Source organism: Pelmatolapia mariae, linkage group LG6, assembly GCF_036321145.2.
Source record: "Pelmatolapia mariae isolate MD_Pm_ZW linkage group LG6, Pm_UMD_F_2, whole genome shotgun sequence".
Classification (NCBI taxonomy): Eukaryota; Metazoa; Chordata; class Actinopteri; order Cichliformes; family Cichlidae; genus Pelmatolapia; species Pelmatolapia mariae.
Window position 1 is genome coordinate 36,351,493 of NC_086232.1, and position 14,821 is coordinate 36,366,313.

The 14,821-nt window shown below is 39.8% G+C and overlaps 1 protein-coding gene across 1 annotated transcript in view; it reads left to right on the forward strand.

The window, feature by feature from the left end:
* LOC134629461 (xylosyltransferase 1-like) overlaps positions 1–14,821 on the forward strand; it is a 78,435-nt gene that overhangs the window by 26,274 nt on the left and 37,340 nt on the right. The window lies entirely within an intron of this gene.

Sequence of the window (14,821 nt, forward strand, 5' to 3'; positions counted from 1 at the left end):
TCTGAGATGAAATCATTATAAGGGACCAGACTTAAATTATCTCCTGGGGAAATAATTAGCCCTCTTAAGGGGTCTTCATTCATACTGTAATGCAGTGGTAGGCAAATAGCAGTAAGGGAACCCAATCTAACCCTCCAAGAAAAATATTTGCCACGCTAATAGTGAAGCCGTTTCCTCTTTCATTGTCTAATTCAAGACCTTTGCATATTTTTCACAAATCTACTGTTAGTTGGCAATGTTATACCACCCAATATATAACAACAAAAATGACTCTGTAACAATAAATATAATTTCATGTTTTAAACATAATTATGAAGCTGAACAACTAACCACAACTGAGGTGAATAAATTAAGCAGGTCACCAATTATTTGTTATCTACTGCGGGAACTTGCAGTTCTTTTAGGGCGGCCTGCAGCTTTGTGCGTGTTCAGACTTCACAAACGGCCTCTGTAGGACCTCTTTCAGGGCTGTTTTTTGGGGAGAATTGGTTCAACTCAGAACAAACACCATTTTTGGAAAATAAAATAAAATAAAAGGATCAAAAGCAACAGTATGAACAGACTGCTTCTCTCGCTCTTGCCATCACAATGCAAAATTCGCCATGTAGGTGGACTAAACAAATAGGAGTGCAGGAAACACTATTTCCTCCCGTTTTAGACATTTTCATTAAGTCTTGCCGCTATCTAAAACTGACAATTTAACATGTGTCAATTCTCCCTGACCATGTAATTATTAGGTCTTGCATCACCTTGTGAGGGCCTCATATATTGATTGCTGAACAGCGATATAGACTTTTGCTTTGAGACTTGAACAGATGATGCTTTGTGTGAACTCATTTTGACCTGATGAAAAGATTGCAAATCTTTTTTCGTTGGCTGTAATAGAAAATACCAGTTTAGGTATTTTTAATCATGTCTCCTTTATAATATTTAAATAAAACATTATGATTGACACCTGAGTCAAGCCAAATAAATCTCTAAGCTTCTTTAGCCCGAAGGTTCGTATGAACTCGTGTCTTAATGATGATTCAGTCATCTACCTTTAGCTCAGGAAGTTGTCTAATCTCAGCTAAATGGTTTTGCATACATAGAGAGATAAATACTCTCAGCTATAACTCCTCCTTTATCTTTCCTGTAGCAATCTGTAGTTTGGCCTGTAAGAACAAGCTTTTAAGAACATTATGCATCCTAACTATCTTTTCATCACCTTTTCACTGTGAGTCTGTCAGTTCTCCAGAATTAATTTGCAATCCGGGTATAAATGGACAAGATAGGAACGTAACTTCTGTTCATAATACGCATGTTCGTTGTATTAGTGCAACCCAGGTCACTGGCAATTTATGCCATTTGTAAAATTGTTTCCCCAGCAAAATATCTACTGTTATTGCATGGTCCTTGATGTAGTCATGTACCATTCTTTACATTTACACTGAGTAAAGAGGAGAACAAGTTAAAGCATGTGTGGCAAGAGATGCAGCTAAATTCATCCGTGTAATTAACAGGTGCCTTTCATCCCCATGACAACATGTGTATTAGTCACTAGATCAAAACAATTTGAACTAATACCCCCAGCTGTTATTATCTCACACAGAAAGTGTTTGTTTCATGTTTGTTAATCAGGAAGCAAAACCTATAAAGAAAATTATGAAATAGCAGGTAGAAAATTAGGCTGAGGCACAAGAAAAAGGTGATTTTTTGTTTTCTGGTGCCAATCTGTTAGCACTAATCCAGGAACCTTTTAACAGATTAACAGTGTTACACAAGGAGTATTTGTTGGTTTACTGTACGTTTCCATGAGCCTGTGCTGTTCTCATTCTGTTCTCATTGCAATAAAAGATCCCTGTTTGAATTTCAAGTTGAAGCTTACATGTTCGCTCTGTTCCCCGTGTCGGTTTTCACTATAAAAGGAGGACGCATCCACCATGACATCACACATTTTGCAGCTTCAGCATTAGCGTTTTGCTCGCCACCGTGTTGGGTTTTTTGTTTTGTTTTGTTTTTTCTTAGAGCCAGCATTTGCCTCTTATGTATGGAAGGGTGAAGCGTTAATTTATCAGTTAATAGAAACTAGCTTGGTTTGCAGGCTACGTTCACAAAGTCTGCAACGCACAGATACACATATTCCCTAATTAGTGTCACAGATTGACCTAGTAAAATACTAGAATTTCCCTCACCACTTCTAGTGGGTTGTTACTTCTTAGCAAACCACAATATTAGTCAACCAGTACACGGAAATTGCTCCAAAATACACAGACAGCACACACACAGTGAAGGGGGCCAGTGGATGAGACAAGAGTCAACTCCAGCTGCCTGTCTCAGAACTGCTGTCAGTCAATGCATTTTCTGCCCCTTCTGCGTCATTTTCATTTATCAGCTCTGGAAGATGCCCCGAGGATTACTCTGCGTGCTACAGCTTTCTTCTATAGGCTAAAGACTTATATGTTATTTTAATAATGTGTACTTTATTAATCCCGTAGGGGATTGCTTAGTCCTCTGCATTTACCCCATTCACTCAGTGAAGCAGTGGGCAGCTACGAATCCACCACCCGGGGAGCAGTGTGTAGAGACAGTATCTTGCTCAGCGTTACCTCAGAGTAGCCGTTTGGTGGATTTGAACCCCTGACCTCCTGATCACGGGGCAAACACTCTACCTACTGAGCAATCCCTGCACAACATGCTGTAACTAAAAGCAGTCAGAATATCAAAAAAGCGTACCATAGCAAGAAGTAAAACCGAGGAGAGTTCCTATTATAACCACTGAGTAATACTACCCCTGATGTGACTGAGCTTTCTCTGCAGAGCTATTCTGTCACCATATTTTATGCCACTGACTGCCTGGACCCTGTACAAAATACACCTCTTCTAAACGCTATAGCAGTTTGTCTTATTTCCCAGAGGCTCTTTCTCTGTATTCTGCACGTTGTCTTATTTTTTGGACACATATTAAATGCATTACATCATTCATATGTGTGACATGGCCTCATACAAATAGCAGACGAGCCAAGTTAGACATGTGACTTTCTCTCTGGGATCAATAAAGTTATCCTTATTCATAAATAGTCCATCATTCTAAATATACCATAAATGTGTATGTGAGCAAGAATAGTTTTGCCCCCATGGTCCACTGGCAAATTAGGATAAAATGGGAATTTAAACCAATGTATTAGCCAAATTGCATTTTCATGTTTGTTAAAGTGAAAGAGAATCAAAATGATTATAAATTATCCTCAGTATATCTTTTCTGTATATGCAAGACTACAAGAAAGAGGCAGCAGATCAGAGTTCGTCATCTGGAAGTCTGCAATTTCACGGTAATCCATGAAAATAGTTTTTGAGATACTTCAGCATGAAACTGGTGGCTTGCCCAACCATTTGTCAGATTGATGTTGCCATTCATAGAGCCTAGCCGTGTGCATGACTAAATACATTTCTAAAAATTCTCAATATATCTAGAAGGTTTGTGATGGTGCAATTTAAGCCTGTGCCAAATACCCTTTTTTGGGCTTTGAAGCTTCGGGAGTCATCAGTAGTGAACATTTGACGCTTGTAATATTACTGTGAAAAAAGCATGATGAGGTGTTGCTTTTGTTGCGATTTCAGCTGTTTTTATGTGTAAAAAAAAGTTTGAAGCAACAAAATGTTTCTTCCTGCCCCTTTTTTTTTGTCCTTTTTGGCATCTCTGATAAAAACGTCACTACCTGTTCTGTCACAAAAAGCAACAGACACAGCTCTTTAACTCAAATTAAGCATATTTGCAGTTTGCTGGTACATTTTCACTACATTAGCAAGTGCATCACTGATGACACTTGAATCCATGTTGTTTTGAATGCACGTTCGCACCCAAAAAAGTCCAGTTGGTCACCAGGGAGTTTTTGTGTTTTTCATGTTACGCAATAATGTGATTCTGGAGGCCTGTCCTGCAGAATTTGTGGTTGCATAGTGGAAGTGGAAGTGAAACCGTAATGCACAGCCTTGATATATTTGCACATCATTAGCATGCTATTCTGAAACACAAGCACAAGAGTGAATTTGCACATGCACGCTGTATTTAACCCAACCCTTACTGTATATCACAGTCATGAATGGGCCTTGTTTACTGTAATTTCAGTAATATCCAGAGCCATATCCAGTCTGACCTCTCCAGTAGGGTCACACTAGGGTCATGGTATACTGCATCATTGCTATGCCACACAGAATCCTGGTATTTCAGCTATGTTTCCTGACACACTCACTGCAGAGCTTACATCATACTTTCACGTGTTGCTCCCACCAGACTATTAATGCTGTAGAAAGAAAGCACATGTCCCAGCCCTTTCCTTACCTTTCTGCTTTTTCTCTTGGTCTTTATCCTACACTACCCCCTCCATCCTCTTCTATTTGTAATCTCTGTTTATCATTTCCACGCCCTTCCTCCCTTTTTCTGTTATTCTTATCCCCTGGTCTCTTTGGATGGTATGTAAAATGTTTGTGAAGGGCCCTTGGTCCTTGTATCATACCTCCTTTGCATTAATATACATTAGCTGTAAGATCCCTCTGTGCTGTCGGACCATGTGGTCTCAATGCATAGAAGAGACCCTGTGTTGTCATTCCTTTTAGCGGGCACCCATGATGTCACGGGGCAATTGCCTTCATCTTTCACACACACACACACACACACACTGCACAGAGACGCAGCCCCTCCCCCACCCGCTTTTCTTCTCATCGCCGTGGTGAATGGAATTGCATGGCTGTGCAGTTCAATCACTGTCAAGTGCAAAGAAAAGGGGTCTCTTGTGCAAAATTTCATGATTCACAATTGATTAAATAGGGGTGTCATTTCATGGCTGAACAGGGAGGTGTGCAGTGGGGGGAGTAAGGCGTTTTCATGCCCTTGCAAGATATGGCTCAGAAATCGCTTGATGGGGCCTATTCAAAGCTGGAGATGTAAAGTTCTGGGGGTTTATTCACAGAGGAAAATAAGAGGTTGGTATAAGAGAGAGAAAGGGTAAAGAGACACAGTGGGAGAATTGCCAGTATCTTCTAACAGCCTGTTAAAGGACTTTCATGCTCTTGTGAGATATGGGCCTAATATACTGTATATAAGCTGTGTGATTTAGATTCCTGTTGTCATGTGTAAATTGCAAACATTCACCCATCTGCGAGGTGGAGGAGGACAGGGGACAAAACGATGATGATGGTTTTAAAGGACTGAGCATAGTTAGACACCAGACAGTCAGACATTCATGATCAATGTGTGAAGAGCAAATTTTGAGCAAGTATTTTACACCAATTCTTAAGGAAATGCAGTCATTTTTATATCTTTTTTTCAATGTGTCAAAATAACTGCACCCCCTTTTTTAACATTTAAGGATTGTTTAATTTGTGGATGAAAATCAGAAGATGACTGCCTGGCTTCACCAAATGCTTTGTTTCCTCCTTTGAGATGATCTGCTAGGCCTTTACTGCAGTCACCTCCAGTTGCTGTTTTTTTGTTGCATTTAGCGTTTCATGTAATACCTGAAAAACATATTGTACTGGGTTGAGATCAGATGAGACTTGGCCATTAAGAATATCCCATTTCTTTGCCTTGAGAAACTCTTGTGCTTCTTTTATGCTTTGTCTCATTATCATTTGCAGTGTGAAACGCTACCCAATCAGCTTTGCAGAGTACACTCCTGTACACTTCAGAATTGATCTTGCTACTTCTGTCAGCAGTCACATCATCAATAAACGCAGCCTTACATACCCATGCCATAACATTACCACATCCCTGTCAAACATGGATGTGGTATGCTTGGGATCATGACCTCTTTTTCTCCTTCTCCATACTTTAATTTCCTGTTATTCTGGATAAAAGATAAACTTTGTTTCAAACTTGCTCATACCTTTATTAATTCTCTCTGTCTTTGTGTGTCTTTCACTTGCAGTGACCTCTATTTGGAGCTCATATTTAAAAATTATGATAAAAAGCTAAAAATACAAATTCAACAGTTTGAATCAACTTCCGACACTATGTCTGCTTCATTTGTCCTGAAATAACAAAGGAATAGCCCTCACCTGCTCATGAAACGGTTTGCCCAATTAATTTTGAGCCTGTTAAAATAGAGGACTACAATGTTTATTATACTGGTTGCGATTCCTAAAAGGTTAATGGAGAATTTTTGTAAAACCCATGAAAGCCTTTTGCAGCTGGAAGTCTATTCTTCCGTGACACTGCATTGGTACAGAGGCAAAATTGGAAAAAGGTGGAAAAGGTCTTTGTCCAAATTATGGACCCAACTCTAAATGTTTGACTCAAATATTTCCAAGCTATCAGAATTGACATGAGGAAATGTACAAACTTGAGGGACAAATATATTTGTCAAGAAACAGCAAATAGTGGGGACACAAGAGGGGAAAATACTCCCAGCATTTTATTTATTTCTATCAGCTTGCATCAGGACAAGACCACAATGTAATTACCACATAATGCACAAGCACAAGCATAAATGCTAGCAATGGTGTCAGCCACTTGCATAGGTTATGTCACATGGTATACAAAGTTTCCCTGAAGAAGTCTAAATCAGTGCTTATTCATCTTATATTGAGCTGTAATGCAGCCACTGAGTCCATCCTCTAATTGACACAAGCTGTTATAGCTCCCTTCTCCCCCCTCTTTAATCAGCCTGTCTTGTCATTGGCTGCCCCTCAGTAAAATGTTTGCTCATGGCCAACGCTAAATGGCTGAGATAACCATATCGATAATGTCCCCTCTCACTAACATTATACAGTCAGAAGTAGCAAACACTGCAGCAAACTTTGGCTATGGTTAAACACATAAATGCCTGCTTAATATGGGGCACCATTTGTAAACTGAAACATGCTGAAATCAATGGCACCATTTTTCGACATTTAGCTCAAAACCTTACAAAAACATGTTTCTTTGTGTCATTTTTTACAACATTTACTAAAATATTTGTAACTTTTTATATTTAAAACACAATTATAAATGTCAAATCTAAATTTTAAATCTAAATATTATATTTAAATCCAGCGATTTAGCTGAAAACATCGGAAGAGCCATTTTGTCGGCCATCCAAAGGTTCAGCAGTAGTGCACCCTAAGCAGCTGCAGTCTCCACAATCGCTGCAGCACATGTCCAGCTAAATCACTGGACATGTTGGTAGGCAAGAAGTGAAGCAGCTCATGGCGGTGAGAAGTGACCATCAGGGGAGAGCAGACACACAACCTGACCACTAGCGGCACACTTTTTTTTCCCTTTTTTTTATTGTACAAAATAACAATTACAGCGCTTATTTTACGTCAACAAAAAGTTATATACAGGTAAATGTGGTTAAGAACAAAGGAGCCATAGAACAAAGAACAAAAGAACAGTATAGGTCAGAAATACCATAAAGCAGCATATAAGTACAGTAAGGTGACCTATCATATAAAAGTAAAAAAAAAAAAAAAGTACGCACATACAATCTAGCTACATCAATTGAAAAGCTGCATCAAAAATTCAAGTAAGGTGTGAGCTTTATTTAAGTCTAATGAAGCCTTCCACAGCAGGACTTCATTTTTAAAGCCAGCAAAAATCGGAGTAATTTTCAAGAAGCGACATTAGTGAATGAAAAATTTTGCAACTATAAATAAGTTGTTAGTCCCAAATTCTATTTTTTTATTTTGTGTTTGTAGGCCAAATCTAATTACTTGAAAGGTTAGAGAAGGGCAGTCAATATTTTTGGAGGTTAACCAGCACTGAAAATCATCCCAAAAGATGTGGAACTTTCACATGAATAAAAAAGATGCTCTGTAGTTTCAATATCAGTATTGCAGAAATTTCATGCGTTCGTATCTATATTGAATTTCTTGTGAAGATAGTCATTGGACGGATATATGGCATTTAAAATTTTAAAGTTATTTTCTTTAGCTTTAGGTGGAATTTGAAAAGAAAGATACTTAGTCAAAACTAGCGGCACACTTTAGCACGGGAGGTTTACATAAAGCTTTTATTTTGGTATTTCCGTTGACCCGTACAATAAATTTGCATGTTAGCTAAATATTTAGTTTCCCGTAACATTTAGATTTAGCATTTAACATTTAGATTTAAATATAATATTTAGATTTAATATTTACAATTGTGTTTTAAATATAAAAAGTTAAAAATATTTTAGTAAATGTTGTAGAAAAATGACTCGAAAAAACATGTTTTTGTAAGGTTTTGAGCTAAATGTGGAAAAATGTTGCCGTTAATTTCAGCGTGTTTCAGTTTACAAACAGTGCCTCATAGCTTAAACCTATTTTATCCAAGATATTTTAATCACAATTACTACCAGCTTAGAACAATCTGTCTTAAGTGTGGCATTGTCACATTTAATAATTAGTTACTGTAATATTTTTTTGACTTTATAATCCCATAGATAGTTAGCTGGTTTTACAAGTTATCTCATGTTTGCCTTCACTGTTTAGTCTACATAGTTTTTTGCCACATTTTGACGAGTTGTGTGATGCTAGCTGTTGGTTTGGGAAGCATTGCTATCTCAGTGTTACATTTTTGAAGAAGCTTCAACTCTAGTAAGAGAGCAGTGCGAGGATTTCAAGGTAATGGGCCGTAGTTGCTGACCCAAAAAACATTGTCTTACATTGTCATTACAAAAAAAACAATGACTGTACAATAACTAGTGCGTTTTCCTCTTTCCAAAGTCTCGATTTAGTAATACTAATGGATTAGTAAGCTATTTTTTGCTGTTTTCCATGCATTGAAATAGTTTGGTGGAAATTAATTTGCAAATTGCACTTTTCTTTTTTCTTTTTACAGTTCTTTCTACTATACATAAAAACTGAAACACTCTCAGCATTACTCTCAGTACTCTGCCGGGCTCTTGCTCCTCCACAGTCACACAAACACACACAGACACAAACACAGGCAGTCCTCAGGACAAATGTGACTTGCACTGAACAAGGCTCACATGTGACTGGTGCGCGTATGTGTGTGTTCAGACGTCTGTGTGTACAGTACTGTGTGGTGCGTGTGTGTGTTTTTATTAATCCATCTATGTAAGCTTCTGAGCTTCCAAGTAAAGATTTTTAACAGGAGAAGGCAAACCAAACCTTATGAGACTCAGGCGTGCCAGCCTTATTTTTGCCTCATGCTTTGGGGATTTTAGCTCTAACATTGTTCTCGGTATGAATTTCATTGTTGCTGTACACAGTCAGAATAAATCTTTAGGGTTATTTAAGGCTATCTCTCAACTCTATTTCTCTTTAATCCACTTTAGGCGGAAAGTATGAGAAAAGAAAAATGTTGATATAAAAACAGTTTTTTATAATTTTTCGAATGTCGAAGTCACCTAAGGTCATTTTCACAGCATTGAGTGGATTCTAAATTATACTGTGTCCATTAAGTGACTCATTTACATTTCAAACATTTATCTGATGTTGTTATCCAGAGTGACTAATAGTAAATGCAAGAGATGAATTAGCTTAAATTCCTCAATTTCAAATGCCCAAAACAACGAGCAATAAGGATTTTAATGGTGCAGAGTGTAAGCCAGGAATACAAATCTATAGTAATACATGAAGTAAGAAACAGAGAGAGCAAATGATTTCCCGCATTGCAGGAGGAAGATAATTAAACAGCAAGGTGGGTTTATTGAACATGGCTGAATATGGTGGATAAAGGCCAAAAACACCCAACTGAAAAATAGACAGGAGGGGGATTGGCCGTTAAACTTTTCTGTCATGTTTTATTGACACAACCTTTGTCTTGTCCTCTTCATTTTTAGATAATACTGTTAGATGACTGATAATTCAGCTCATATGTGTATCCACAACAAAATTGCACAGTTGGTTGAGAATATTGACACTATCCTACGTTAGATAGAAAAAAAGACATCCTGCAGGTGATTAGTTTAGCTCTGCAGAGCTGTGCAGGTCTGGAAAGAGAAGACAGCATTTATTGAAGTATATTAAACAATTTGTTTGATCTGCTTACAAATCTGTGACTTTAAGTATTTGCAGGTATCTTTGTTAACTTCCCACGCTGTGATTGGTCCCCCAGGATCAGACTGTCATCACAGTGATCCTCTGTGAATTCCTGAGGCGTCTAAAAGATAGAATTCAGTGCAGACGACCGGAACTGGTGTTTTCTTAATGTTTGGCCTCAGTAATTGTAGAAAAACCAAAGATTTTCAGACAAAGAACCTGGCAATGATTATGAATCATAGTGGTTTGCTATTGTTTTGCTTTTTCAGAAGCTTGCGGTCACTGTTTCAACAATGAATTCTGCGTCATATCAAAGACTGCTTAAAGATTATATGAAGCCATGTGTCCGAAGTCTGAAATGGAACCAGAAGTGGGCCTTTCACCGGGATAATGATCCGCACGCAAGCAAATCCACAAAGGAATGGCTCTAAAAGAAGATATGAAGGGTTATGGAATGGATTAGGCGAAGCCCGAGATTTGAATCCCATTAAAATGTTGTGGGAGATTTGAAATAGGCAGCACATGTAAGAAAAGCCACAAACATCTTGTAACTGGAGGAATTTAGCATGGAAGAGTGGTCAAACACTAAGCAGATGGCAGAGAACGGTGCACAGTTATGCGAAACACCTAAATGAAGTTATTACTGCTGAAAGAGTGGGAAAAAGCTATATATTGGGCTTATAAAAATCCACCGTGGAGTAATGGCATGATTTGATTCTTTATATATATAAAGCAATCAAAGAACACAGTTTTTTGAGTGGGCTGAGTATTGTGGATACACAAGAGGGGCTCTGTGGAAACTATTGTAAGGGATCACAATACAAGTACTGTTATGGAATGCAAACATATTGCGAAGTAAGCAAAAGTATTTTTTAATTCCACTGCGGCCTTAAAGAAACCCCCTGGAGAGTCCCCCAGAGTTAATAAGTTTCTTTATATGTATCTTGATGGCGAGCTTCTCATGCAAAGCTTTCCTGTCCTAATTTTTTTTAAGAAATAGAAACTTGTCTCTTCCTTCTGTCTGTGGTTTCGAGTGGAGAAGTCTGTGCTTTTTGTCTCCTTGCCTAGCTTAAATTCATGCATTCAAATATAGCCAGTAAAATCATATAATTATATTACAAAAATGTCCATCAGGAAGGAGCAGGAAGTCTACTGCCGTGAGTTCACCTCTGCCCTCATGTTCCGAATACCCACAAGGGTCAGCCTGCGGATCATTACATCTGGAAAATATTTAACATTTACTCAGCTGTTTTACATGTATTTCTGCTTTCTTTTCAACTAGAGCAAACTTCCTTCCCTTCTCTGAAAGCTCACATCATTTTTTTAGATGTTTGTAACACATTTGCACTCACATACAAAGACACAGTCTGCTTCCAACACTTTTGCTCCGGGGACTTGTGCGCACGTCAAACCCAGACTATTCATTAGGAGCTGCTGCTAATCACGCGTAAACTTGTGACCAGCAGCTTCCAGTTTTAGCCTCCGGGAAAGAAGAGAGTTGAAGGGGAAAGAACAAAGAGGAAGGTACTGGACAGAATACAATGAACATCTTTCGGGATACAAACAAGTAAAACTGCCACATGAGATGGGTTTTTTTTTTTTCAAATAAAACATCAGAAAATTTATCTTTGTAAAATGTGACTGTTCTCATTGTTGGTTAAACTACATTTTAGACCCTTTGAAAGATTTCAGACACTTTGTTATGAATTGAAGGTCAACCTACTTTGCTACTTTGTAAGAAAAAGCTTATTTTCTTACCCCCTCCACAGCTAATAAGCTATGATGAGTAAGATCTCTAAGAAGCATTTAGGTTGTCCCCACTCTACCCTGCGTGACTCTCCACGCACTGTCCTGAGGTGCTTGAGCAGCTGTGAACTAAGTCTGTCAGTATATCAGTCTCCCGTGTCATGCCAGACGCCACATCTTGCTCAGAGTATTGCAGGGATTCAGTTCAGGTAATTAATCTGAGCTCGTTAGCCACATGGCAGGCAGGTCGTAGCAGAAGTTGGCTTATAAGCTGTTTAGTTGACATAGCAGCCACTCACTCATGGGCAGTACTGTACTTCTTAAAAACCTCAACTGCATGTTTATGTACATTTTGCCCACAAAGCTGTCAATACACCAGCTTGTGTTGACAGAGCGCAGCTTCCTGGCACATACAGGAGCTTGTCTCAGCTCAGACCCCATAGGAATGATGTCTTTTAAAAGAAGCGGGCTGGGAGGGTGGGGTGAAACTGATATGTGCTGCTACCTTGCTCTTCTTCACATCTACCGTGAGGCTGCAACAGCAAATGATGGCATTAGGGAGGTGGGGAGGGTGTGGAGCAGATGAACTGCTTTCCTTCCCAGAGCAAGGGATGATACGGCAGAGGGGAGGAGGACAGGGGAGAAGCTGGACAGGTGCTGAGAGAGAGATATGTGCTTTTTTTCTTCTGCTGCATGGGAGATTGCAGGGAATGGAGAGAAAAGGAGAGAGAAAGAGAGCAAAAAAGGACAGGTGAAATATTTCCCCCTGTGGCAGAGGAAATGAGGGAAAGTGGAAAGGGCCAGCTCTGTATTGAGAAATGGACTAAGCCATCCCCAGAGGGGGTTCTGAATTTCCCAGCTCCACAAGCCTTTCTCTAAATGTACCCACTAGTGATAGATGATTTTTACGTTTACCCCCTCTGCTTTTGCCTCAGTCCTCAGCAGAGCTCAGGAAGCTCACTGTCTGCAAGTGTGTGTGTGTGTGTTCACGGGCCTGCGCAACCTCACTGCATGCCAGGCAATCCTGGCTTCACTTCCCCGACATTCCCGAGGAGCAGAAAACATATCCCCTGTAACAATCGATAGCTCCCCCCAGCTCCCCGCCCCATCTGCAGCCTAACGCAGCTCTGTCTCCAATGGCCGCCACCGCTATTAATTCTGTGCCCCTCCGCTTCCTGCTTAGTGCCTGGTCCCTGAGATTAAAGAGCAGCGCAGCTACTGGAGTCCTTTACTCACAGGAGGAGGGAGAGGGGGAGGGAGAAGGGAGCCCAGTGTAAAGATTGTTTTGCTAGCTTACAAATACCACTCATTTCTACTTTAGACCACACGGGACCAACCGTGTGGGGCTCTTAGCAGTGTCAGTTAATTGCAGGAAATCTAAACCTGTGATCTTTTTCCCATCCCTTTAAGGGGGGGCAGTTATGGGAGGTAAAGAAGTTAATAGTTTAAATGGAGTAATCCTATGCTAAAAACTAATGCCAGACATTTGCTCAAATGTGATGATTTGCTGTGTTTGTCTACATGATTGCAAACTGAATATATTTAGCTTTTGGAGTGTGGATGCTTCCACACCTGACTCTTGCTGATTCGGCTGTTTGTCTTTATTATTCTCAATTCGAAAGAACTTTAAAGGTTGCTTCTTCTTTTTTTTCTTGATGCTACAAGACAAAGCTCTGATTAAATAATGGAAGAAATCAATCAATGAATGCCAACTGTTGAGCTAGATTTGAAAGTTCCCCCACACGATTATTAAATAGGAGTTTTCTTTGTGAAGCTTAGCACAGATTAGCTTTGAGCAGTAACTTCCTGGATCCACTGAAACGGAAATCACCCAAGAAACAACAATTTTCATAATAGTAGTTAAAAAAAAATTACGCAGCTAGTATTTGGACTAAATCAGATGATCAGCTGAAGGACACTACAGCACTGTTTTGTTAAGTTTCTTACTTTGCCTCTGCTCACTCAAACATTATTCCAATTTAACTGTGTCCCTCATCTTCTCATGTCTTTCACAGTAGGAGTCAGAGTGGGAGTATCCCCAGGGCAAACATACGCTGCCTCCACTTTGCTTGCACACTCAAGTCTACTTTTTTTTTTTTTTTAAATCACAAGAAGCTTGCCCGGTTTCCCATAATCATGAGTGCACACATACTCATTCTACCTCTGCAAACAGCCAGTGACTTGCACTGCATGGATTAGCCTTCTAAAGCATTCCCTTTGAAACTCTGCAAGTAAGGATTTCTTTTTAGGTGATCTCTGGCCTAAGCAGCTGTTACACGCAGGATTAGCAGGTTCTGCCATTCAGACAAACATGTTCTGTTTAAACTGGCAGGGCGAAGGAGGTAGAGAAAGACAAGGAAGAAAGGAGAATGGGCGAGGTTACCGGAAGGAGCGGGGATAAAGTTGAGAATAATAACAGGGAAGCAAGAGAGTGGTAGTAAAGGAGGTGTGAGAGACGTGAAATGGGGAACAGATGATGAGAGAAGTGGACCGATATGTGGAGCAGAAGGGATGAGAGGTGAACGGAGCAGAGCAGAAGGGTGGAATCGGGATGTGTGAAGAGAAGTGTGAAGGGCAGGAGAGGGGGAAGAGGCAAAGATTTCAGGAGAGGCAGAAAGCTTCAATTCAGTGTTGTTAGAATCAAATCTCTGCCAAGGAAGAAGCTTAAAAGGAGCTGATGATAAGCACGTTGTCTTCTCCTTGTTTTCACCCAGGTTTTTGTTTTTTGTCTCACCTGTATAATATCAGCCCTCCTTCTGACTCTCTGAGTGTGAAAGTGTGTCATCCAGCCACCTCTGTAATTGCGCTTGTACAAGGTGTTTACAGAGAGAGAAGGTTGATGGGCTGATAACGGGCCTTGCTTTAGGGCCGGAAAGACATTTCCATGCCGAGCCGCCGGCTCACAATAGCTTCTCGCTTGCTTCCCTGGTGTCTCTCACTTCAGCTCCTTCTATTCTGCCACATACATCTTATTGCGCCCACCCCACCCCCCACCTCCCCAGCAATCTTTTCTCTTTTCTGTGTCTGTAAATGGAGAAACACATCTGGGATCTCTGCTGTTCTGAGCTTTATATTTTCACGGCTGCTATTGTCATTTCTTTCCCCCTCGCTCTTTTCCCCCCTCTCTTGT